General features: G+C 40.5%; 1 pseudogene; it reads left to right on the forward strand.

Annotated features, from left to right (window-relative positions):
• Positions 1-22,430: 22,430 nt before the first annotated feature.
• LOC138089035 (palmitoyltransferase ZDHHC7 pseudogene) lies at positions 22,431-23,980 on the forward strand (annotated as a pseudogene).
• The last annotated feature ends 2,575 nt before the right edge of the window (positions 23,981-26,555 follow it).

The following is a 26,555-nucleotide window of genomic DNA, read 5'->3' on the forward strand; positions in this document are numbered from 1 at the left end:
TATGTATGCCTCTCCTAAATTGAAGTGAACTCTATTAACAAGTGTTATTTTGAATAGTATTTGTCTTAATGTCTTTAAAACATTAGCAAACAAAAGAAGTCAGATTAATTCAAACAACTGCATATTCACTGACTATTCCCACTCACATTTCTATAAGTGTATCAGGGTATGGGTATAACTTGAACTAGAACTTAGAAATAGCTGCAAAATTTTGCACAATATTTACATAAATTGCTGCTGAAGAAAGCCACCAAGAAGTGATTTACATAAAGATTTGTAACTAGATATCAGTGAAAGTGTCAATTCTGGTATTGGAGCAAGGAAGATAAGAGATGGGGATGAGAAAATTGTAACTGCTTCTTCTTCAATAACTGTTGTTGTAGTAATGCTCATATCATCCTGAGCTCATATCATTACTGAGTTTGGGAAAACTGGCTTACCATGGTAACCAAAAATAATTTGGATATGTTTATTCAACAATACTTAATAATTACTCTATTGTGGAGTGCTAGAAATTGCTAGCTATTAAATACATAGTGTTTAAAATAGAGCCTGGATCTCCTAGAATTTTAAAATCTATTCAATAGGCAAGTATGAGCAAAGTAAACAAACAAACTTAAATATGCTATTAATTATTAATGAATTAAAATGGTCTATATGAAAACAGAAACAACTTAATTTAATTCAAATGGGAAGATATGATAAAGATTTTCACAAGAAGTGAACTGGAAGCTAATACCTGAGGAATAAGACGGCATTTGCCAGGAGCAAGTGGAAGGAAAGGTATTTCATATAGAGGAAATAAGGCATGGAGACACTGATGCATGAAAGAGCTTGACACACTCGAAAAATTCAAAGACAACATGACTGGAATATAATAATCAAAAGTAATGAGATTAAGCTGGAGACCAAGGTGGGCATATGATTGTGTAGGACATTGCTAAGACATGTTTATAATTTGAAATCTTATCCTAAATATAATGGGTAGTAATTTTACAGTGTATAAGATAAGTGTGAGACAAGGTTAACTGAATGATCACGAGAGAATGGATGATGAAAAACAGAAGAGGAAGCAGATAAGATGAAAGAGTAGCAGCAGTTGAAGTGGGGCAAAGTATACAGATGCCACATATATTTTTGAGGAGCAGTGGAACCAGAAGGAAAATAGAGTTGATGTATCAAGTGAAGAGAGGCAAAAGAAGATCCCAAAGAGCTTCCTCTCCTCTGGATTAAATAACTGGGTATTTTGATATGAGTTGCTTATAATTGGAGGACAGAGGAGACTGGAGGGCTACAGTCCAAAGGGTCACAAACAATCAGGCATGACTGAGTGACGAGGCACACAAGAGGACCAGAGTAAAGTTGCCTAATTCCAAGATGGAGAGTTTAGTTTTAGGTAGGAGGCACTAGTGATAAAGAGCTGGCCGCCAAACTGGAATCAAGATTGCCGGGAGAAATATCAATAACCTCAGATATGCAGATGACACCACCCTTATGGCAGAAAGTGGAGAGGAACTAAAGAGCCCCTTGATGAAAGTGAAAGAAGAGAGTGAAAACGCTGGCTTAAAACTCAACGTTCAAAAAACTAAGATCCTGGCATCTGGTCCCATCACTTCACGGTAAATAGATGAGGAAGCAGTGGAAACAGTGACAGACTCTATTTTCTTGGGCTCCAAAATCACTGCAGATGGTGACTGCAGCCATGAAATTAAAAGACAGTTGCTCCTTGGAAGAAAAGCTATGACCAACTTAGACAGCATATTAAAAAGCAGAGACATTACTTTGCCAACAAAGATCTGTCTAGTCAAGGCTATGATAGGTTTTCCAGTAGTCATATATGGATGTGGGAGTTGAACTATAAAGAAAGCTGAGCACCAAAGAATTGATGTTTTGAACTGCAGTGTTGGAGAAGACTCTTGAGAGTCCCTTGGACTGAAGGAGATCCAACCAGCCCATCATAAAGGAATTCAGTCCTGAATATTCATTGGAAGAACTGATGTTGAAGCTGAAACTCCAATCCTTTGGCCACGTGATATGAAGAACTGACTCATTGGAGAAGACCTTGATGCTGGGAAAGATTGAATGCAGGAGGAGAAAGGGATGACAGAGAATGAGGTGGTTTGATGGCATCACTGACTCGGTGGACATGAATTTGAGCAAGCTCCGGGAGTTGGTGATGGACAGGGCAGCCTGGTGTGCTGCAGTCCATGGGGTTGCAGAGTCGGACATGACTGAGCAACTGAACTGAACTGAACTGCCAGTGCAGGAGATCTAAGAGATACAGGTTCGATCCCTAAGTCGGAAAGATCCCCTGCAGAAGGACATGGCAACCACTCCAGTTGCTGGAAAATCCCACAGACGGAGGAGCCTGGCATGCTACAGTCTGTGGGGTCACAAAGAGTTGGACATGACTGAAGCAATTTAGCATGCATCCAAGCATGTTAAGGAATCTGAGTGGCTTGTTTGGTATCTCTGAGATGAGCACAAGAGTTGACTATAAAAGTCTAGCTCACAAGAGTGGCTTGAGCTAGGAGCACAAATTTGAGAGTTACCACCATGGTCGTGTCCAACTCTTTGCCACCCCATGGACTGTAGTCTGTCTTGCCTCTCTGTTTGTGGAATTCTCCAGGCAAGAATACGGGAGTTGGTAGCCATTCCATTCTCCAGGGATCTTTCCAACCCAAGGATTGAACCTGGGTCTCCCTCATTGCAGGCAGACTATTTATCATCTGAGGCAGCAGGGAAACCCTTGTATAAATGTCACCAAACACCAAAGAAATAGATTCTATGGCCCAGTGAGAAAATCTAAGATGAAAACTGAAGACAGCTCAAGGCCAAACTTTGTAGAACTCCTGAATCCAAGCAATTGCTTAGAAAAGGAAGTATAAGTTAACACAACTGGGAGGAGAACTTAGAGGTCAGAAGACAACAGCGGACAAGGAAGTAGGGTGTCTGAAAGATAATTGTTGTTGTTCAGTTGCTAAGTTATGTCCAACTCTTTGTGACCATCTGGATTGCAGCAACCCAGGCTTCCCTGTCCTCAAACCATTTCCCAGAGTTTGCTCAAACTCATGTCCACTGAGTCCGTGATCCATCCACCTATCTCATTCTCTGTTGTCCCCTTCTCCTCTTGCCCTCAATCTTTCCCAGCATCATACTCTTTTCCAATTAATTGGCTCTTTGCTTCAGGTGACAAAAGTATGGGAGTTTTAACTTCAGCATTAGTCCTTCCAATGAATATTCAAGATAGATTTCTTTTAGAATGGACTTGTTTTATCTTCTTGCTGTCCAAGGGATTCTCAAGGGTCTGAAAGATAAAAAGAGAGACATCTAGTCACTAAGGGCTAAGAAGTCCATTGCATTTTGGCTAAGGAGAAGATTCCATGGCTTTAACAAGAGCTGTTTCTTTGAAAAAGTGAGGTTAGAATTGCAAATAGTGTGAATAAAAGAAGGAAAGATAGGTAAGAAGATAGAAACAGGACAGCAGATGATTCTCATGGGATTCATGGTTATACAGAGACAGAAAAACACAGTAGGGCTAAAAAAGAGATATGAAATCAAAGAAAGTTTTGGCATTTGTCTTTTTTAAAGATATGAAATATCAGAACTTGTTTGCAAGTTGTTGAAGTAGATTCTGTTAAGTGAAATAGACTGGATATGCAAGAAGAGAGGGAATAACCAAAGAACAGAAGTTAAGAGAACAAGAGCTGTTTGATTTTGACAGAAGTAGCGCTTTCCCTTTATCATTAGAAAGATGATGGAAATGGTCCAGACAGATGAAAGGTGGTACAGGATGATAATATTAGTATGAAAAGAATGAAGACCAAAGGTTATCTAATTCCTTTCAGTAACTGTGATGTGATTGTACTAATTATAAAATATTTTAAACCATGGGCTTCCCTGGTGGCTCAGAGGTTAAAGCGTCTGCCCGCAATGCAGGAGACCCGGGTTCCATCCCTGGGTTGGGAAGATCCCCTGGAGAAGGGAGTGGCACCTCACTCCAGTACTCTTGCCTGGAGAATCCCATGGAGGGAGGAGCCTGATAGGCTACAGTCCATGGGGTCGCAAAGGGTCGGACACGACTGAGAGACTTCACATATATAAGTATATATTATATTTTCAATAAAATAAGATAAAAAATACATAATAAATACAATTAAATATACAATAAATTTAGCAATGGAATTTTCCCCTTTTACACCTTGTCTTATAAAGCAATCAGTAGGTCTTGTTGTATAATAGCAAATGACAATCTTACCGTAAGTTTTAAGGACAAACATAAAAACCCAACTTATATGAATGTCTGAGAGTACATTTGATAAAACATCTTGCTAGAAACCATAAAAAGTTGAAAGGCTTATGCCACTAATATAAAGCTTGTTTCATTCCGTCTGCAGAAATCTGGCAATACACGCAATAAAATATAAAAGCCCCAATAAAGGATGTTGATTTCCATTGCTTTCCTCCCCCAAATCTTGTGTTTGCAGAAGATTTCTGTTTGATCTCTCTGTTTAGTAAAATACATAGGTTCCTTGCCAATTTATTACATAATATTTATCATGATAAGCCAGAAAAGTAGCTTTTTTTTTCCATTGTTTATTTTGGGGGTTTATTTTATCCTTTTCATCCTCAGATTCTGACTGAAAAACTCTAAAATTCAGTTATAGTTCCATCAAGAACCAAATGACTCATTAGGATTTGTTGTTGTTTAGTCGCTAAGTCATGTCTGACTTTTTTGTGACCCCATGGACTTTAGCTCACTAGGCTCCTCTGTCCATGGAATTCTCCAGGCAAGAATACTGGAGTGGGTTGCTGTTTCCTTCTCCAGGGGGTCTTCCTGATCCAGGGATCAAACCTGCAGCTCCTGCATTGGCAGGTGGATTCTTTACCGCTGAGCCGCCTGGAAAGCCCCCTCCTTAGTTTTAGGTGTTGTGACAAGAGATTTCCTTCTTCCCTCCCACACTTCTTCCCTTCTTTCTTTCTTCTTGTCCTTCTTCCTCCTTCCTGCTCTCCTTTTCTTTCTTGTTCCCTTCATTTCTCTTTTTGACCGTCCTGCCAGCCTGCCTGAAGATTTGAAGATGAAAAGACTTTTATTCAAAACTCCTGTTCAGAAAACTCTCGTTACTGAATATTGGCTCCCTAAAAAAATGAGCATGAATATCCTCCAAGGTCACTGCTAATTCTCTGACTCACATCATTCTAAAATGATCACTATTCAGTTACATTAATTTGAAACCAGGAAAAAGAGAAAACTTGTCAGCAACTGTGTATATAATACAATTAGCAAAGGCAACCATGTTACCTTCCAGTTGAAGTTACTGTCTGGCATTTGTTTACAATGCCCATCCACTAGCTTTATTTTGGAGTTGCCCTTGGAAAACTGCCCAGAGTAAAAATCCGAATTATAGATCCGGTGGCAGTGGTAATATCAGGAAATGGCAGTAGAGTTTCCAGGACAAGAGACACATTAAGCCTGTAATGTGTTTACTTGTTTGGGGCTTTGGGAGAAATTTAAAAAGTAAGTAATCTTTGAATTATAGAAAGGAAAGCTAATTTTTTCCAATTCATTTCATTAAACTTTAATCATTGCCAACTTACACCACAATGAATTTTAAATGATCTCTTTCTTATTTTAAACATATTCATTAAACTATGCGCTTCTATGCAATTGGCAAGTATGTTCTTAAATTATATTATCAATATTCTTAAATGTCTTCAGAAGTGGTAAGCATGCAATTTCTTTCTTGGCTGCTCCAGAGATTTCACAGGTAAGGTGTTCTCCTACTTACATTTATCAAGAATTTTCTTGTTACAACTTAAGTTGACTCCTTGTTTTGACTTTAATGAGGTTTATATTTCTTAAAAATTATGGCCCATTATACAGAATCTCATCAGAACAAATATAAAACCAAGTCAAATGAGAATAGTCAACATATTTCTATAGAGGTGCAAAGGAAAGCTTTTCTCTGCTTTTATAAAAAATTGAGTTTTCAATAGCTGTCAACATTGGTAAGGAGGAAATTATTACAGTTATATATACTTTATGATTTATCTGAAATGAAATAATCTCAGACTTGAATATTCTTCTTGTCAATTGGTAACTTGGCATCAAGATTAAATACTGAGATAAATTATACTTTTAGAGAAGCCAGGGCTCCAGGAAGGAAAGATTCTTGAGCTAGCTTTCAAAGAATGAGAAAGGTTCAGAAAGCAGAAATTCTGAATGCCATTCACAGCTGAAGGAACAATGGTGATTTAGGGTCATAGTGAATATTTCTTAAAAACCCATCATCACAAGTCTATTTTCTACATCTGCATCTCTATTCCTTCCCTACGAAATGGTTCATTAGCTCCATTTTTCAAAGATTCCATATGTGTGCATTAATATATGATATTCATTTTTCTCTTTCTGACTTACTTCACTCTGTCTGACAGACTCTGGGTTCATCCACACAACTACAAATAACCCAGTCTTGTTCCTTTTTATGGCTGAGTGTTCCATTGTATATACCTGCCCCATCTTCTTTATCCATTCATCTGTTGATGGAAATGCAGGTCGCTTCCATGTCCCAGCTATTATAAATAGCTGCGATGAACACTGGGACTCATGGACACAGGCAAGGAGGGAGAGGGTGGGATCGTTTGAGAGAAGAGCATTGACATATATACACTACCATGTGTAAAATGGCTTCCCTAGTGGCTCAGTGATAAAGAATCTGCCTGCCAGTGCAGGAGAGGTGGGTTTGATCCTTCGGTTGGGAAGAACCCCTGGAGAAGGAAATGACAATACACTCCAGTATTCTTGCCTAGGAAATCCCATGGACAGAGGAGCCTGGTGAGGCTACAGCCCATGGGGTTGCAAAAGAGTTAGATACAACTTAGAGGCTAAACAACAGCAAAAAGAACAAACAACAACAATATGTGTCAAATAGATAGTGAGAAGCTGCTACATAGCACGGCGAGTTAAGCTCGTTCTCTGTAATGACCTAGAGGGGTCAAGGAAGAAAATAACTTTTCTACAAAAATAATTATACAGCTTATATAATTAATTATTTATGTGTATAGAATTATGTATAGACTATAAATGGTTACATACACACACAAAAGACTGTATATGGCACATATACAGATATTTTAAATGATAGCCTAACAATTATCATTACTTCCATTTTCAGAATACAAATAAGTTAGCACCTTTTCCTAAGTTAAACACAAAAAAGGAATTTTCTTCTTCACTCTAAGCAGAAAGGATCTCACAACATCCCAGGAGACAGTCTTGGCAATGACAAGCCAAATCTAAGTCCACAGCACATGATGATACAATTGTCATCAAGCTGACTTTTGACCATTTGTGTCATATTGTAAATAAAACAGCTTCTTGACTGGCTTCCTGAGATGAAAATCAGCTGTGTTGTGGTTGGTTACTCATAGCACTTTAATTATTACTTGCTATCCATAGAGGATTAAAATTGTTGTACATGTATGCCTAAAACCTAAAAAACAGGAAAAACATCTTATTCTTGGAAGTGTTTTTGACAAAGTGCATGTTGACATCAGAGGGAAAAAGTTCCATATGACAATGTCCTTGGGCTATTGTCTATTAAACCTCAATTAACAATGTAAAAAAGGATACTCTCAGTTTAAATTACAGGGTTACTTTCTTCATTTCCAACAAGTCTTGAATTTTACAGCTTACAGATTCTTGATTCACATCTCAGCCAAAAAAAAAAAAAAAAAAACAGTCAAATAGTTCAAATCGTTTCACTGAGGAATTAAAATTAGGCTTTTGTGCAAAAGGAGTAACTAAATTGAAATTTTAGGAGACTAATCTGTATATTAAAAGCAGTGATACATCCTATTATGAATGGTTTTGCATTGCAGAAATTGAGGAGCAGCTCAGATCTATTTCTATTTCATTTATCAGGGCTATCACATAACAATCTGATAGTTCTGAACAATTAGGTGTTACACACATTTGAAAGATATGTTTTCTCTTTTATTTTTCAAACAGTGAAATAACTTGAAAAGTAGTTTTGTTAAGAAAACACACTGAGTATAAAGGGAAATGAATTTAAGTTCAAGAAGCCCGAATATGCCTCCTAGCCTCTCCTTGACTTTGCTCTGGATCACATGGAATAGGCTTTAGATGATTTGCATTTAGATGATTTCTCAGTGAAAGGCCAGATATGCTCTGTCCCAGTTTAAAGAAATATTTTGGATCTTTAGGTCTAATTTAATTTGTGTGGAATGAGTAAGCCCTTTCCTAATTAGAAACAGCATTAAAGTTAACTTCTCAACATTTGTGTTTATGTTTTTATTATTCATGTATAGTGTCTTTATATTTGTATTGCCATAAAGTTTCTTTATATTTGAAAAGGTCCTAACGTTTTCCTCCCTTTTTTTATATAATGTTTGTGACATCAGATGGTGATATGTATATATGGATGGCTACAGTCTCTATTAGCAGAGACACAACTTGATGTTTTGTTTATTTTCGCTTTGCTTAAAAAGCAAAAGAGAATCAGGACCCTCGTATAATAATAATGATTTAGTTCACTTTCTTAAATGAGAAAATACACTCAGGAGATTTGATTGGCTTATCCAAGGAGATGCAGAAGGAGGGTGAGCAGCTGGCATATGGCTGGAGACAAGGTCTAGTGGAGTTTGCACTGTCCTACAGCATCATTCTCCTGAAAGAGATCTTTAATGAAAGGAGTCTCTCTTGGTTCCAACATGACCAGTCAAATTATTTTACTGAAGTGATGAACTCCTGTTAAAGTTGTAAGACATGAATATTTGGACACATCGTTCTATGAAGTTTAGCTTCATGATAAGACTACAACCACCTGGAGTCAACCCAAAGGAGCAGCAGAAACAATGATTTTCATTACAGGTCCTAGAATGTTACCTCATAAAATCACTGGCTCAGATAGCAGTCAGTTAATAGCTATAATACAATGTCACAACTTTGAGGAGTGAGACCTTCCCTTACCTCCAGCCAGCTCTTATCACAGAAAATCAAACCTAAACCTGCAGACATATGAAGGGTGACCTTTGATGTAGGCCAGATTTTAAACTGTCATTGATGCATGGCAAAGACCTGATGCTGGGAAATACTGAAGACAGGAGGAGAGAGGGACAACCGAGGACAAGATGGTTAGATGGCATCACTGACTCCTTGGACATGAGTTTGAGCAGACTCCAGGGTATGGTGAAGGACAGGGAAGCCTCCTGTGCTGCAAAGAGTCGGACACAACTGAGCAACTGAACAACAATAACAAATTGATGAATTAGATATTCAGTTCTAGAAGATTTTAGTAAAGTGGCAACACTATGTATATTATTCAACAGACATGACTAAGTTCTAACAAAATATAGAGACTATCTGGGGAAATATTGAAAAATGAAGCATTATTCTGGAAGATGTTATTCAGAAGTATTCTTTAACGTATAACTGTCCCATCAGAGAGTTGAAAGTAATAATAATAATAAGCTTATGCTTTTTAATATTTTATCATGTGTCATGATTTTATCATGCTAGAGAACTCTATCTTCCAATTTATCAGTTGATAAAAAGTTATATTCAAAGACACAGTTGTGTTATATTATTCATTTCTTGTGAGAAGATTTAGCCATTCAATTTCCATTTATTAGCTTACATTTTTCCAAATCATGACAATGATACTTAGATCTACTTGTTAAATAAGCCAATCTCCCTGTTTTGATTTGAGTTTGAAAATACTGCTCTTGCCTCTTCTCTTGTTTCTTTCCCAAGGATGAATGATCAAATAATTCATACAAATGACTTTGATTTCCCTCTTTAGTATTTGTTCATGGTTGAAAATATTAGAATTTCAATGATTAATAGTGAATTATTTCTGCTTAATGTTTAGGATGTGGACATGTACTTGGAGTTCTATATGTGACATTCAAATACATTTTTAAAATCTCTTTTAAATGGTTCATGTAAATTTAAACCTTAATTTTGTGTCATTTAATACTTATTAATTATTTCTAATTTAGACCCTGAGTACTTCCAGAAATGATGGAAGACACCTCATAATGGAAAATATATATTAAAATATAAAAATTAAGGTAATACAATGCCAGAATGAAGAAGTTAAATGTTAAGCACAGTCTGGGGGAAAACGTGGCCAAAAAACTGTTCCAATTGAATACTAAGTTTGGTTTTGATTTGTACTATAGGCAAAGTGAAAGACTGTGTAAAGCAATACCATATTGAGGCTTCTCTCACTGGCATCCTCAGAAATGTACACAATTGGATACTTTCCCAATCATAAGTATGAAGTAATTGCCAGGGCAAATTGTGCTTAGTCGCCTAGTCATGTCTTTGTGACCCTATGGACCGTAGCCTGCTAGGCTCCTCTGTCCACTGGGATTCTCCAGTCAAGCATACTAGAGTGGGTTGCCACTCCCTCCTCCAGGGGATCTTCCCAACACAGGGATGAACCCAGGTCTCCCACACTGCGGGCAGATTCTTTACCGTCTAAGCAGCCGGGGAAGCCCAAGAATACTGGAGTGAGTAGCCTATCTCTTCTTCAAGGGATCTTCCCAACCTGGGAATCAAACTGGGGTCTCCTGCATTGCAAGAGGATTTTTTACCAGCTGAGCTACCAGAGAAACCCAGGGCACATTAAATCAGATGAAATCCCAGGCTAGAAATATCCAGGGTCAGGTTCTCCTACTTCAATAGGAACAACAGGGCTGAAAACGATGACTCTGGATGGAGTTTGGTTAAAAGGTAACTGTATCATCCATAGCACAGTGAGGTATCCTGCATTAACAATATTAAAGAAAAGAAAGAAGGGGGAATCAAAGACAGAAAAACCAGTTGTTGGCTTCAAGCATATTTATGTTGCCTTCAGGTTAAACGAAACTTATAATTCAGAGACCTGATTGATTTTCTTTTATGTCCATATTTGCATGAAACTCTGGTTTAGTTTCATTTGCATATACATGAATAAGCATAGATAAGCTACAGAAAATATCTCTTTGAACATATTACAATTTTAAGATGTCTCAAAAGCCATTGGTTACTGTGAAATAATAAACAGCCATCTTATCTTGCAGCATAGATAAACATCAACTCAAAATGGATGAAAGACATAAACATAAGACATGAAATGGTAAAACTCCTAGAAGAAAATGTAGGGGAAAGCTCTTTGACTGATTTTAGCAATGGTTTCTTGAAATTGACACCAAAAGCACAAGCAACAAAAGGAAAAATAAATGTGTGGGACTACATTAAACTGAAAAGTCTCTGCACGGCAAAGGAAACAATCAAAAACCTGAGAAGGGAACCTATGAAATGGTAGAAAATATTTGCAAGCCACCTATCTCACATGAGTTAATATACAAAACATACAAGGAAGTCATAAACTCAGGAGGGAGAAAAAGAATAATTCAGTTAAAAGTTGGCAAAGAATCTGAATAGATGATTTTCCAAAGACATACAAATAGACAACATGTATATGAAAAGATTCCCAACATCACTAACCACCAGGAAAATATAAATCAAAACTAAAATGAGATACCACATACTTGCTAGAATGGCTATTACACAAAGTCAGAAGTTAACATGTCCTAAGGATGTTGTGAGACAGAGCTGTGTTTGAGCATCTCCTGTGGAGGTACAGGTCAGCAGTGGACTGCCGCAGGGACGGGGGCTCTGGGTGCAGCAGACTTGGGGGTGGCATAAGCCTTCTTGGAGAAGATCACCATTAACCCCACCATAGAGCTTCCAGAACTTACACAGGACTGGGAAATAGACTGTCAGAGGGCACAAAGAGAACCTTGTGTTCACCAGGACCCAGGAGAAAGGAGCAGGGACCCTACAAGAGACTGACCCAGACTTGCTCAGAAGTGTCCAGGAGTCCCCATCAGAGGCTTTGGTCAGTGGTCTGCTGCAGGATGGGGGGCAGTGAGTGTAGAAGTACATGCATGCATCTTCTGAAAGAGGTTGCCTTTATCTTCTCCTATGCGGATTGGCTCAGGTTTGGCGCCAGCGGGGACTTTCCCAGGGTGTGGTTTCCCGGAATCACAACTCAGGTTTTACTAGAATCTGAATCTTAGGCCTAGTATAGCTTGTTGAGCCTGTCATGGCTCAGGTCTGGTCCCTCAACACTCTGGGCAAGAATCCCTTAGAAAAAGTGGAGTGAAAAACCAATACAATATTGTAAAGTGAATAACCTTCAATTAAAATAAATAAATTTATATTTTAAAAAATTTTAAAAAATGGAGTAGCCCTCATAGTCAACAAAAGAGTCCAAAATACAATACTTGGATGCAATCTCAAAAATGACAAAATGATCTCTGTTCATTTCCAAGCCAAACCATTCAGTGTCATGACAATCCAAGTCTATACCCTGACCAGTAATGCTGAAGAAGCTGAAGTTGAACAGTTCTATGAAGACCTATTGGACGTTCTAGAGCTAACACTAAAAAAAGATGTCCTTTTCATTATAGGCGACTGGAATGCAAAAGTAGGAAGTCAAGAAACACCTGGAGTAATAGGTAAATTTGGCCTTGGAGTATAGAATAGAGCAGGCAAAGGCTAATAGGATTTTGCCAAGAGAATATACTGGTCATGGCAAACACCCTCTTCCAACAACACAAAAGAAGACTCTACACATGGATATCACCAGATGGTCAATACTGAAATCAGATTGATTATATTCTTTGCAGGCAAAGATGGAGAAGCTCTATACCATCAGTTAAAAACAAGACTGGGAACTGACTGGGCTCTGATGATGAATTCCTTATTTCCAAATTTCGACTTAAATTGAAGAAAATAGGGAAAACCACTAGACTATTCAGGTATGACTGAAGTCAAATACCTTATGATTATACAGTAGAAGTGATAAATAGATTCAAGGGATTAGATCTGATAGACAGAGAGCCTGAAGAACTATGGACAGTTTTTTGTGACATTGTATAGGAGACAGGGATCAAGACCATCCCCAAGAAAAAGAAAGGCAGAAAAGCAAAATGGCTATCTGAGGAGGCCTTACAAATAGCTGTGAAAGAAGAGAAGCAAAAAGCAAAGGATAAAAGGAATGATATACCCATTTAAATGCAGAGATCCAAAGAATAGTAAGCAGAGATAAGAAAGTCTTCCTCAGTGATCCCTGCAAAGAAAGAGGAAAACGATAAAATGGAAAAGACTAGAGATCTCTTCAAGAAAATTAGAGATACCAAGGGAACATTTCATGCAAAGATGGACTCAATAAAGGACAAAAATGGTCTGGACCTAACAGAAACAGAAGATATCAAGAAGAGGTGTCAAGAATATACAGAACTATGCCAAAAAGATCTTCACGACCCAGATAATCACGAGGGTATGATCACTCACCTAGAGCCAGACATCCTGGAATGTGAAGTCAAGTGGGCCTTTGCAAGCATCAATACAAACAAAGCTAATGGTTCAGTCAGTTCAGTTCAGTCACTCAGTCATGTCCGGCTTTTTGCAATCCCATGAACCACAGCACGCCAGGTCTCCCTGTCCATCACCAACTGCCAGAGTTCACCCAAACTCATGTCCATTGAGTCGGTGATGCATCTAACCATCTCATCCTCTGTTGTCCCCTTCTCCTCCTGCCTTCAATCTTTCCCAACATCAGAGTCTTTTCAAATGAGTCAGCTTTTCCTATAAGGTGGCCAAAATATTGGAGTTTCAGCTTCAACATCAGTCCTTCCAATGAACACTCAGAACTGATCTCCTTTAGGATGGACTGGTTGGATCTCCTTGCAGTCCAAGGGACTCTCAAGAGTCTTCTCCAACACCACAGTTCAAAAACATCAATTCTTCAGCACTCAGCTTTGTTATAGTCCAATTCTCACATCCATACATGACTACTGGAAAAACTATAGCCTTGACTAGATGGACATTTGTTGTCAAAGTAATGTCTCTGCTTTTTAATATGCTGTCTAGGTTGGTCATAACTTTCCTTCCAAAGAGTAAGCATCTTTTAATTTCATGGCTTCAGTTACCATCTGCAGTGATTTTATTGGAAGTGATGGAAAACCAGTTGAGCTATTAAAAATCCTAAAATATGATGCTGTGAAAGTGCTGCACTCAATATGTCAGCAAATTTGGAAAACTCAGCAGTGGCCGCAGGACTGGAAAAGGTCAGTTTTCATTCCAATCCCAAAGAAAGGCAATGCCAAAGATTGCTCAAACTACCACAAAATGGCACTCATCTCACACGTTAGGAAAGTAATGCTTAAAATTCCCCAAGCCAGACTTCAACAGTGCGTGAACCATGAAGTTCCAGATGTTCATACTGGTTTTAGAAAAAGGCAGAGGAACCAGAGATCAAACTGCCAACGTCGACTGGATTATAGAAAAAGCAAGAGAGTTCCAGAAAAAAACATCTATTTCTGCTTTATTGACTATGCCAAAGCCTTTGGCTGTGTGGATTACCAAAAACTGTGGAAAATTCATAAATAGATGGGAATGCCAGACCACCTAACCTGCCTCTTGAGAAACCTATATGCAGGTCAGGAAGCAACAGTTAGAACTGGACATGGAACAACAGACTGGTTTCAAATAGGAAAAGGAATATATCAAGGCTGTATACTGTCACCCTGAGATCAGGGGCGGCAAGGAGAAGCCACCTCGCGTCCGAGGCCAGGGGCAGTGACCTTGAGGAGCCACCCCGAGCCCGAGGCCAGGGGCGACAGCCGGGAGGAGCAACCCGAAGAGTGGTGGCTGGGCAGGCACCGAAGTGCCTAGAGGAGCTATCCCACGTTGAAGGTCAGGAACGGCAGTGGTAAGGAGATACCCCTCGTCCAAGGTAAGTAGCAGCAGCTGTGCTTTGCTGGAGCAGCTGTGAAGAGATACCACATGCCAAGGTAAGAAAAACCCAAGTAAGATGGTAAGTGTTGCAAGAGGGCATCAGAGGGCAGACACACTGAAACCATAATCACAGAAAACTAGTCAATCTAATCACACTAGGACCACAGCCTTGTCTAACTAAATGAAACCAAGCCATGCCTGCAGGGCAACTCAAGACGGGTGGGTCATGGTGGAGAGGCCTGACAGAATGTGGTCCCCTGGAGAGAGGAATGGCAAGCCACTTCAGTATTCTTGCCTTGAGAACCCCATGAACAATATGAAAAGGCAAAATGATAGGATACCAAAAGAGGAACTCCCCAGGTCATTAGGTGCCCAATATGCTACTGGAGATCAGTGGAGAAATAACTCCAGAAAGAATGAAGGGATGGAGCCAAAGAAGAAACAATACCCAACTGTGGATGTGATTAGTGATAGAAGCAAGATCTGATGCTGTAAAGAGCAGTATTGCATAGGAACCTGGAATGTCAGGTCCATGAATCAAGGCAAATTGGACATGGTCAAACAGGAGATGGCAAGGGTGAACGTCAACATTCTAGGAATCAGCGAACTAAAATGGACTGGAATGGGTGAATTTAACTCAGATGACCATTACATCTACTACTGCAGGCAGGAATCCCTTAGAAGAAGTGGAGTAGCCATCATGGTCAACAAAAGAGTCTGAAATGCAATACTTGGATGCAGTCTCAAAAATGACAGAATGATCTCTGTTCGTCTCCAAGGCAAACCATTCAATATTACAGTTATGCAAGTCTAAGCCCCAACCAGTAACACTGAAGAAGCTGAAGTTGAACGGTTTTATGAAGACCTACAAGATCTTTTAGAACTAACACCCAAAAAAGATGTCCTTTTCATTATAGAGGACTGGAATGCAAAAGTAGGAAGTCAAGAAACACCTGGAGTAACAGGCAAATTTGGCCTTGGAATGTGGAATGAAGCAGGACAAAGATGAATAGAGTTTCGCCAAGAAAATGCACTGGTCATAGCAAACACCCTCTTCCAACAACACAAGAGAAGACTCTACACATGGACATCACCAGATGGTCAACACCGAAATCAGATCTATTATATTCTTTGCAGCCAAAGATGGAGAAGCTCTATAAGTCAACACAAACAAGACCAGGTGCTGACTGTGGCTCAGATCATGAACTCCTTATTACCAAATTCAGACCTAAATTGAAGAAAGTAGGGAAAACCGCTAGACCATTCAGGTCTGACCTAAATCAAATCCCTTATGATTATACAGTGGAAGTGAGAAATAGATTTAAGGGCCTAGATCTGATAGAGAGAGTGCCTGATGAACTATGGAATGAGGTTTGTGATATTGTATAGGAGACAGGGATCAAGACCATCCCCATGGAAAAGAAATGCAAAAAAGCCAAATGGCTGTCTGGGGAGGCCTTACAAATAGCTATGAAAAGAAGAGAGGCAAAAAGCAAAGGAGAAAAGGAAAGATATAAGCATCTGAATGCAGAGTTCCAAAGAACAGCAAGAAGAGATCAGAAAGCCTTCTTCAGCAATCAATGCAAAGAAATAGAGGAAAACAACAGAATGGGAAAGACTAGAGATCTCTTAGAGAAAATTAGAGATACCAAGGGAACATTTCATGCAAAGATGGGCTCGATAAAGGACAGAAATGGTCTGGACCCTACAGAAGCAGAAGATATTAAGAAGAGGTGGCAAGAATACATGGAAGAACTGTACAAAAAAGATCTTCACAACCCAGATAATCATGATGATGTGATCACTAATCTAGAGCCAGACATCTTGGAATGTGAAGTCAAGTGGGCCTTATAAAGCATCACTATGAACAAAGCTAGTGGAGGTGATGGAATTCCAGTTGAGCTGTTTCAAATCCTGAAAGATGATGCTGTGAAAGTGCTGCACTCAATATGCCAGCAAGTTTAGAAAACTCAGCTATATCCACAGGACTGGAAAAAGGCAGTTTTCATTCCAATTCCAAAGAAAGGCAATGCAAAAGACTGCTCAAACTACTGCACAATTGCACTCATCTCACATGCTAGCAAAGTAATGCTCAAAATTCTCCAAGCCAGGCTTCAGCAATACGTGAATCGTGAACTCCCTGATGTTCAAGCTGGTTTTAGAAAAGGCAGAGGAACCAGAGATCAAATTGCCAACATCTGCTGGATCATGGAAAAAGCAAGAGAGTTTCAGAAAAACATCTATTTCTGCTTTATTGACTATGCCAAAGCCTTTGACTGTGTGGATCACAATAAACTGTGGAAAATTCTGAAAGAGATGGGAATACCAGACCACAGGAAGCAATAGTTAGAACTGGACATGGAACAGACTGGTTCCAAATAGGAAAAGGAATATGTCAAGGCTGTATATTGTCACCCTGCTTATTTAACTTATATGCAGAGTACATCATGAGAAACGCTGGACTGGAAGAAACACAAGCTGGAATTAAGATTGCCGGGAGAACTATCAATAACCTCACATATGCAGATGACACCACCCTTATGGCAGAAAGTGAAGAGGAGCTAAAAATCCTCTTGATGAAAGTGAAAGAGGAGAGTGCAAAAGTTGGCTTAAAGCTCAACATTCAGAAAACTTAGATCCTGACATTTTGTCCCATCACTTCATGGGAAATAGATGGGGAAACAGTAGAAACAGTGTCAGACTTTTTTTTTTTTTTGGCTCCAAAATCACTGCAGATGGTGACTGCAGCCATGAAATTAAAAGACGCTTACTCCTTGGAAGAGAAGTTATGACCAACCTAGATAGCATATTCAAAAGCAGAGACATTGCTTTGCCGACTAAGGTCCGTCTAGTCAAGGCTATGGTTTTTCCTGTGGTCATGTATGGATGTGAGAGTCGGGCTGTGAAGAAGGCTGAGCACCGAAGAATTGATGCGTTTGAACTGTGGTGTTGGAGAAGACTCTTGAGAGTCCCTTGGACTAAAAGGAGATCCAACCAGTCCATTCTGAAGGAGATAAACCCTGGGATTTCTTTGGAAGGAATGATGCTAAAGCTGAAGCTCCAGTACTTTGGCCACCTCATGGGAAGAGTTGACTCATTGGAAAAGACTCTGATGCTGGGAGGGATTGGGGGCAGGAGAAGAAGGGGACGACCCAGGATGAGATGGCTGGATGGCATCACAGACTCGATGGACGTGAGTCTGAGTGATCTCCAGGAGTTGGTGATGGACAAGGAGTCCTGGCGTGCTGCGATTCATGGGGTCGCAAAGAGTCGGACATGACTGAGTGGCTGAACTGAACTGATAGTGTCACCCTGCTTATTTAACTTCTATGCAGAGTACATCATGAAAAACGCTGGGTTGAAAGAAGCACAAGCTGGAATCAAGATTGCCGGGAGAAATATCAATAACCTCAGATCTGGAGATGAAACCTCCTTTATGGCAGAAAGTGAAGAGGAACTAAGGAACCTCTTGATGAAAGTGAAAGAGGGGAGTTAAAAAGTTGGCTTAAAGCTCAACATTCAGAAAACTAAGATCCTGGCATCTGGTCCCATCACTTCATGGCAATAGATGGGAATTGATGCTTTTGAACTGTGGTGTTGGTGAAGGCTCTTGAGAGTCCCTTGGACTGCAAGGAGATCCAACCAGTCCATCCTAAAGGAAATCAGTCCTGAGTGTTCATTGGAAGGACTGATGTTGAAGCTGAAACTCCAATACTTGGCCACCTGATGTGAAGAACTGACTCATTGGAAAAGACCCTGATGGTGGGAATGATTGAAGGTGGGAGGAGAAGGGGACGACGATGAGGATGAGATGATTAGATGACATCAGTGACTCAATGGACATGAGGTTTGAGTGAACTCTGGGAGTTTGTGATAGACAGGGAGGCCTGATATGCTGCAGTCCACGGGGTCGCAAAGAATTGGACACAACTGAGCTACTGAACTGAACTGAACTGAAAGATGTTGTGAAGAAAAATGAGCCCTGAGTAGTGCTGGTGGGCATATAAATGGTACAGTCGCTATGGAAATCAGTATGATGGCGTCTCAAAAGAAATTACAAATAGAGCTGCAAGATCCAAGAATCCCACTTCTGCATATCCATCGAAGGGAAACTAAATCAGTATCTGGAAGAATGGGAATCTGCATTCCCAAGTTCTTTGCAGCATTATTCACACCATCCAAGACATGGAAGCAACCTGTGTCCATCAACAGATAAATGGATCAAGGAAACGTGTGGAAAAAAAGTAGAAGATGTGTGGTATATTTACATATGAAAGTGAAAGTGATAGTCGCTTAGTTGTATCTGACTCTTTGCAACCCCATGGACTATAGCCTGCCAGGCTCCTCTGTCCATGGAACTCTCCAGGCAAGAATGCTAGAGTGGGTTGCCATTTCCTTCTCCAATATTTATATATAATGTAGTATTATTCATCTCTGAAAAAGAAGATATTCTGCCATATGCTACAATTTGGATGAAAATGGAAGATACTATATTAAGTGATTTAGCCAGGTACAGAGTGACAACTATTACATGATTTCACTTATAAGTGGGATCTAAAAAGGAATCCCCAAATCTCAAATTCATAGTAAAGCAAATTTGGTATTTACCAGAGGCTGGAGGGTAACACTTCTGACTAGCTTTATTTCCTCTTCCCATCCCACAACCATGACAATTGGGCCATTTCCTTATTTTTGAAGAATCAGTGTACTTTCAGCACACACTACTTCTGATATTAAACTCACTCTCTTACTTGCTCTGAGGGAGACCAGCTACCATATTTGTGTTGTCCTGTGTAGAGGCCCACGTGGCAAGGAGGTAAGCGTAGCCTCTGCCCAGCAGCCAGTAAAGAACTGAGCCTTTCAGTCCAATCACCCATGGGAAACATGGTCCAAAGATGAGTGTGCGTGGAGACTTGAGACTTCAGCCCCATCTAATGCTTTGTTCATCTCCTTGTGAAAGATCACAGGACAATGGCCCAAATAAGCAAGGCCCAGATTCATCCCTACAGAAACTGTGGAGTAATAAGTGTTGCTTTGAGATATAAGTTTGGGGTAAACCCCTATATGGCAATAGATACATAACACAATATTGCTATCCACAGAGCTGTTGAAATATGGGTATGGGCTTAGAAGAAGGCATGGAAGTAAGAAGTATATCAAGAAATAGAGTCAGCCTCAAATTTGGATGCTTTTGCAAGCAAATACTTAGAGATAACTAATCTTTAAAGAAAAGAAGATCCATCAGTGGAAGAGAAATCCATGATGGAGGCCAAAAGCAACAGTCATAGAATTGAGGCTGAGAACTAGGAGATAGTATAATGGATGCCAAGTGAGGAGAGAATTTCAAGAAAGAAATTAATATGAAAGTTAATATTGAGGCAGAAGGAAGAGGAGTAATACTTGTTAAAAATTCGTTATGAGACAGACACTTACAGGTGTTTTGCAAGTAGTAAATTATTTTGGAGCTTCGTAATTGTTCCTCTTTTACAGATAAGAAAGATGCTCAAATGAGGGCACTATCTTATCCAAAGTCACAGAATGTGTGAATGTGTCAGAATTCAAGTATGCTAAGTCACTTCAGTTGTGTCTGACTCTGTGCGACCCCAGAGATGGCAGCCCACCAGGCTCCCCCATCCCTTGGATTCTCCAGGCAAGAACACTGGAGTGGGTTGCCATTTTCTTCTCCAGTGCATGAAAGTGAAAGGTGAAATTGAAGTCACTCAGTCGTGTCTGACTTTTAGCGACCCCACGGACTGTAGCCTACCAGGGTCCTCCATCCATAGATTTTCCAGGCAAGAGTACTGGAGTGGGGTGCCATTGCCTTTTCCATACAGATCTAATTTTAATCCCTTCCTCTTTCCACTAATACATAATGACTCACTGACTTGTATAGGATAGTTTATAAAGCTTTCAAATATAACAAACATATTTAGACTGATATAAAATCTCTGTGAGGAGGATAGGAAATTCCTCTCCAACTGCTGGATAGAATTTAGGCTTTACCATTTGTTCCTGAAGGAACAAATGTTCCTGAAGGAACCATGTTCTCTTGGGACTCTGCACATGCTGGAAGGATGACTTTTCCCTCCTACCTTTGTGACTCCTTCCGTGTACCATTTAAGCCTTACCTCCTCCAACAAGGTCAATCTCCTATCTTAGGTGAAGTAGGTGATCAAAGCTCAGATGTTAGTACTTAACTCCATATTAGCACTTACTATGCTCTGTTTGAGTTGTTGTTTCATGTCTCCATCTCTTCCATCATAAACTGTGTCTACACTTTCCTTCATAATTGCTGTCAGTTCAGTTCAGTTGCTCAGTTGTGTCTGACTATTTGCAACCCCATGGACTGCAGCACACCAGGCTTCCCTGTCCATTACCAACTCCCAGAGTTTACTCAAACTCATGTCCATTGAGTCGGTGATGCCATCCAACCATCTCATCCTCTGTCATCCCCTTCTCCTCCTGCTTTCAATCTTTCCCAGGATCAGGGTCTTTTCCAATAAGTCAGTTCTTCGCATCAGGTGGCCAAAGTATTGGAGTTTCATCTTTAGCATCAGTCCTTTCAAAGAATATTCAGGACTGATTTCCTTAAGAATTGACTAGCTTGATATCCTTGCAGTTCAAGGGACTCTCAAAAGTCTTTTCTAACACAATTTCTCTCCAACATAATTTCTATTTGCCTGACTTATAATAAACAATAGATATTATCAGATATAGAGTGAATGAATAAATGAATGAAAACCCATTGGTTAAGTCCTGAAGACCGAATAAGAAGAGAAAGGTAGAGAAATGACAAGCAGAAGTAAGAACATATATGAAAGTCTGAAAGCATAAAAGAACATGGGGTATACAGAAGAGAAAACATTTCCATAAGGAAATTTAATGCTCACTTCATCACACATGTACTGAATTCAGAGCCATATGGTTATGGAATTTGCTACAAGGATCTTTAAAAGAGATGGGAAAGCTGTGGGTTGTAGCAGACCTTGTTGGTTGCTGTCTAATAGCCATACTATAAGAGAGGAGAACAAGCCTGACCCCATATTACATCGATTTCTTTAGCTTTAACACGTGGCTCATTGATAAAGAATTCACCTGCCAATGCAGGAGACTTGAGTTCGATCCCTGGGTCGGGAAGATTCCCTGGAGGAGGAAACGACAAACTGCTTCAGAATTCTTCCCTCAAAAACTCAGCCTCTGCCTGCTCCACCCAAGCCATGAGCACACTGGCTGCTCTATGCACCCTGCCTCCCCAGCTGCTGTCAAAGCTGTGTGCACTGCAGGCTGGGAGTAGCCGAGGTACCAGGCAACCCTGTCCAGGCATTGTATCCTATTACAAAGGACAGTATGCATCTTAAGATCCTGAAAAAAAAAAAGCACAAAATGTTAAAGTAAATTTTAGAAATAGCTTGTGGGAGTACTTTGGGAAACCATGTGGTCATCAGGACATTGGCTGGTGAGATGGTGAGCATCATCCTCTCCGGATTGAAATGACAATGAAGATTTTTCAGCCTCCTCCTGCTCAGAGGCAGATGGGGCCACCAGAGCCTGGTTCATTTGAGAGGTCTGTGGCAGGATCTGTGCCTACATCGCGTGGCTCCTGGTCGCCCACATGGACTTCCTGGTGATGTTGGTCCTGCTGCTGACAGTGCTCACCCTTCTTGTCTCACCTGAAGACCATGCTCACCCACCCCAGGGCAGCACCAAAGGAAATGCTATTAAAGAATACATGGATTGCTCTCGGTGCATGCCCAGTAGTGGGACTCCTGAGTCACATGGTAGTTTTATTTTTAGTTTTTTAAGGAACTCCCATACTATCTTCCGTAGTGACTGAACCAATTTACATTCTCATCAAAAGTACAAGATGGTTCCCTTTGCTCCACACCCTCTCCAGCGTTTATTGTTTGTGTCATATATTGGGCCTTCCCTGGTGGCTCAGTAGTAAAGAATCTGTCTGCCAATACAGGAGACACAAGTTCAATCCCTGGGTCGGGAAGACTCCTGAAGAAGGAAATGACAACCCACTCCAGCCTTCTTGCCTGGAAAATCCCACGGTAGAGGAGCCTAGTGGGCTACACTCCATGGGGTCACAAAGAGTTGTACATGACTTAGGGACTGAACAACAACAACAGTAATCATATATTAACACATACATGTGGAATCCAGAAAAATGGTATAGGTGATCTTATTTGCAAAGCAGAAATAGAGACACAGACGTAGAGAACAAACATATGTACACCAAGAGGGGAGGGGATGGGGGATGAATTGGGAGAGTTGAGTTGACATATATTTGTCACTGATGACTACATATAGAATAGATAACTAATGAGAACCTACTGTATACCTCAGGGAACTCTACTCAGGGCTCTGTGGTGACCTCAATGAAAAGGAAATAAAAAAGCATGGATATGTGTGTAGAGGCAGTTAATTCACTTTTCTGTACAGCAGAAATTAACACAACACTGTAAAGAAACTACTTCAATAAAATATTCAAAAGAAAGAGTACATGGGGGCTTGCAGCGGAAGCCTGGAAGAAAGATCTACAAATGCTCAACTGCCACTGTCTTTGGCTTAAGCACACCCACCACTGCAGTATCTGCAGAAGATGTGTTCAGAAGCTGGACCATCACTTCCCCTGCTGATGGAGGAGAATCAGAGATTTTTGTGGACTTTACTGTATATATAATGCAGACCTCTGTGTGTATGCTGATCCTCTGTGGGCTCTGGAGGATCATCTCTTGCGTTTATCCCCTGCATTTGAGTGTACTGGACAGAAATACAGTGATTTTTCACCTCCTAACAACAATCCTGTTGATATTCCTGTGCCTTGAGGGCCTTCTGTTTACACTTTCACTGCATTTAGGGCCTTCTGTTTACACTTTCACTGCATTTATGTTCGGCACCCAGATCCTCTCCACATGTCATGATGAAACAGAGATGGAGAGGCTGGAAAGTCAGAAGCTGACATGGGAGCAGAGGCTGCAATGGGAAGGGATGAAGTCTGTCTTGGCAGGCAGGGGCTTGCTGCTTTGGATGAACCACTTTTCCAGCTTCCAGTTTAGTTGACTGAAGACAAGACCCAGGAAAGGGGCTCCGAGCTCTCAACGTGAACCCTTCTCATCATGCTGGAACTTGTTCACGGGTTTATTTATTTGGGGTTGAAAAGGGTATCAACAGATTATCTGTGACCAAGACGACAGATGGAATCTATACAAACCAATTGTCTGCTCAGGCAGAGATTTCATATTTACAGTCACAGTTGCCACATCTCCCACCCTAGGAACTGGGTGACGCTCTGCTCAGTGTCACTGTCCAGTAATGAAAGCCACCCTGGGAGTTGTTTCATCTGAAATAAGGGGCTCATTGTTCATTGGCTTCACTACCAGGATCTCCTTGCACTTTTCAACCTTGCTGAGACGTGGGTCAGTCCTCTGCTTCCCATGTTCCTTCAGGCCAAATGGCTCTTCCTCAAGATATCCCTTGATGCATTTCTTCATGGCTTCCAATTTACCTAAATTTTATGCTACCAAAGTAACCTGATGTCTCTATCATAAATTAGCAGTCCTGTCATTCTATGATCTTAGCTGAGTTACTTTTCATGACAGAGCTTGTTGCTATGTCACTTTGTCCTATCACATTTTTGCCCTGGGTCACCCCAACTGGAATGTAAACTCCCTACAGAGGAGATTTTGCCATTCTGCTCCTTATTTCCTCGGAGACCAAAATGTCTGGCGCAGAGCTGGGACTCAATTAATAGTGTGGAATAAGCAAGTAAATTTTATTTATTATTGAGATAAAATGTATTAAACTGAAAAAGAAAATACTTTCACAAGTGTTTGGTATTGTTTTAAACCACTGGATCTTAAATATTAACATATTCTGTGTTTTCTTTCTCAAGTATTTCTATGTTGGGGGAAGAGAGAATATTCTTAAATTTTTTAGCCTTTTTGTGGCTCAGCTGGTGAAGAGTCTGCCTGCAGTACAGGAGACCTGGATTCACTCCCTGGGTTGGGAAGATCCCCTGGGGAGGGGAAAGTCTACCCAGTCCAGTATTCTGGCCTGGAGAATTCCATGGACTGTATAGTTCAAGGGGTTGCAAGAAGTCGGACACAACTGAGTGACTTTCACTTTCACTTCACTTTCACATTGTGGAAAATAGGACCTTGAGATTCACATTCTTCTTTAAGGCCCATCTAGCACTCCTCCACATGGTGTGCTGGCCCTGGCACTTCAAGGTTTATATGGCAGAAAAGAAAAGAGTTTTAGCGCAAGAAACATCTTACTTAACTCTAGTGTTGATCTGCCCCTGGCACTTTCTGAGCTTAGTGGTTGTTGTTAAGACTACTTCCAGGCTTCCCTGGTGGCTCTGTGGTAAAGAATCTGCCTGCCAAGGCACAAGACACAGGTTCGATTCCTGATCCAGGAAGATCCCACATGTCTCGCAGCAACTTAGCCAGTGTGCCATAACCATAGAGTCTGTGCTCTATGGGGCCTGGAAGCTGCAATTACTGAGCCCATGTGCCACAAGGACTGAAGCCCACACACCCTAGAGCCTGTGCTCCCCAACAAGAGATGCACCACAATAAGAAGCTCACGCGCTGCAACTGGAGAGTAGTCCCTGCTTGCTACAGCTAGAGAAAAAGCCCACACAGCAAGGAAGAACCAGCAGAGCCAACACTAAATAAACAAATAAAATCATTAAAAAAAAGACTGCTTCTCTTTTGTAGGGAGTGGCCATGGTTTCTTCAGATGCCACCCTTTGCTGCTGGGGATCTCTCACTGCGCACACTTTAGTGCAGACAAAGTCTTCCCCCAACGATACTCACACCTATGCTGTCCCAGCCTCTGCTTTCCTTGGTCCACTCCTCACAGGATGTCATCTGAATTAGGATCTCATCACCCCTCTAGGCAGCACTCTGGAATCCCTCTCACTCAGCCTTCAAAACAACTAGACACCTATAGTTTCTCACTGTTAAGCTTTGTCAGATTTTGAACCAGTCTTCTTTGCCGGACAGACTCCAGGTAACACAATCAAAGCTATATGAGTTTTCTCCCTGAAGCACTGTCCTAAGTAATATCTGGGACAAATGCAAAGTATCTTCTAAATTTCTAAAAATTCCTGGAGAGTTACTTTACATAGTCCCTTCTTCTTCAAATCCCATTGTCTTTGCATTTGCCCTTGAACTGTACTCTAATTGACTCTGAGTGATCCCAAGAGAGTCCTCTTATACCAAAGCTTTCATGAACCATGTAGGCTTTATTCAGGATTTTGTAGGGGTGGCAGAGGCAATATTGAAATCATACAGCTAACAGTAACCAACTCAAACCACACCCTAAACACAAACATTTTTCTATCATGCAAAGAAATTCAGGCTTCTCAGACTCCAGCTCCTCAACTTGCCTACACAAGATCAAAATTTTTCAACATAACAAATGTTGTTCAGTTGCCAAGTTGTGTTTGACTCTTTGCAACCTCATGGACTGCAGCACACCAGGCTTTCCTGTCCTTCACTATCTCCCTGAGTTTCCTCAAATTCATGTCTATTGCGTCAGTGATGCTGTCTAGCCATCTCATCCTCTGCCACCTTCTTCTCCTTTTGCCTCCAGTTTTTCCCAGCATCAGGGTTTTTCCAATAGAAACAAAACAAATACCATTTCTATAAAAAAAGTTATTCCTCAAAAATGAGCAGTCATGTTTGTAAATATCCAAGTTTATTTCTCACTTAAATGTATACAT

Source organism: Capricornis sumatraensis, chromosome 12 (genome assembly GCF_032405125.1).
Source record: "Capricornis sumatraensis isolate serow.1 chromosome 12, serow.2, whole genome shotgun sequence".
In the NCBI taxonomy this organism is placed as follows: Eukaryota; Metazoa; Chordata; class Mammalia; order Artiodactyla; family Bovidae; genus Capricornis; species Capricornis sumatraensis.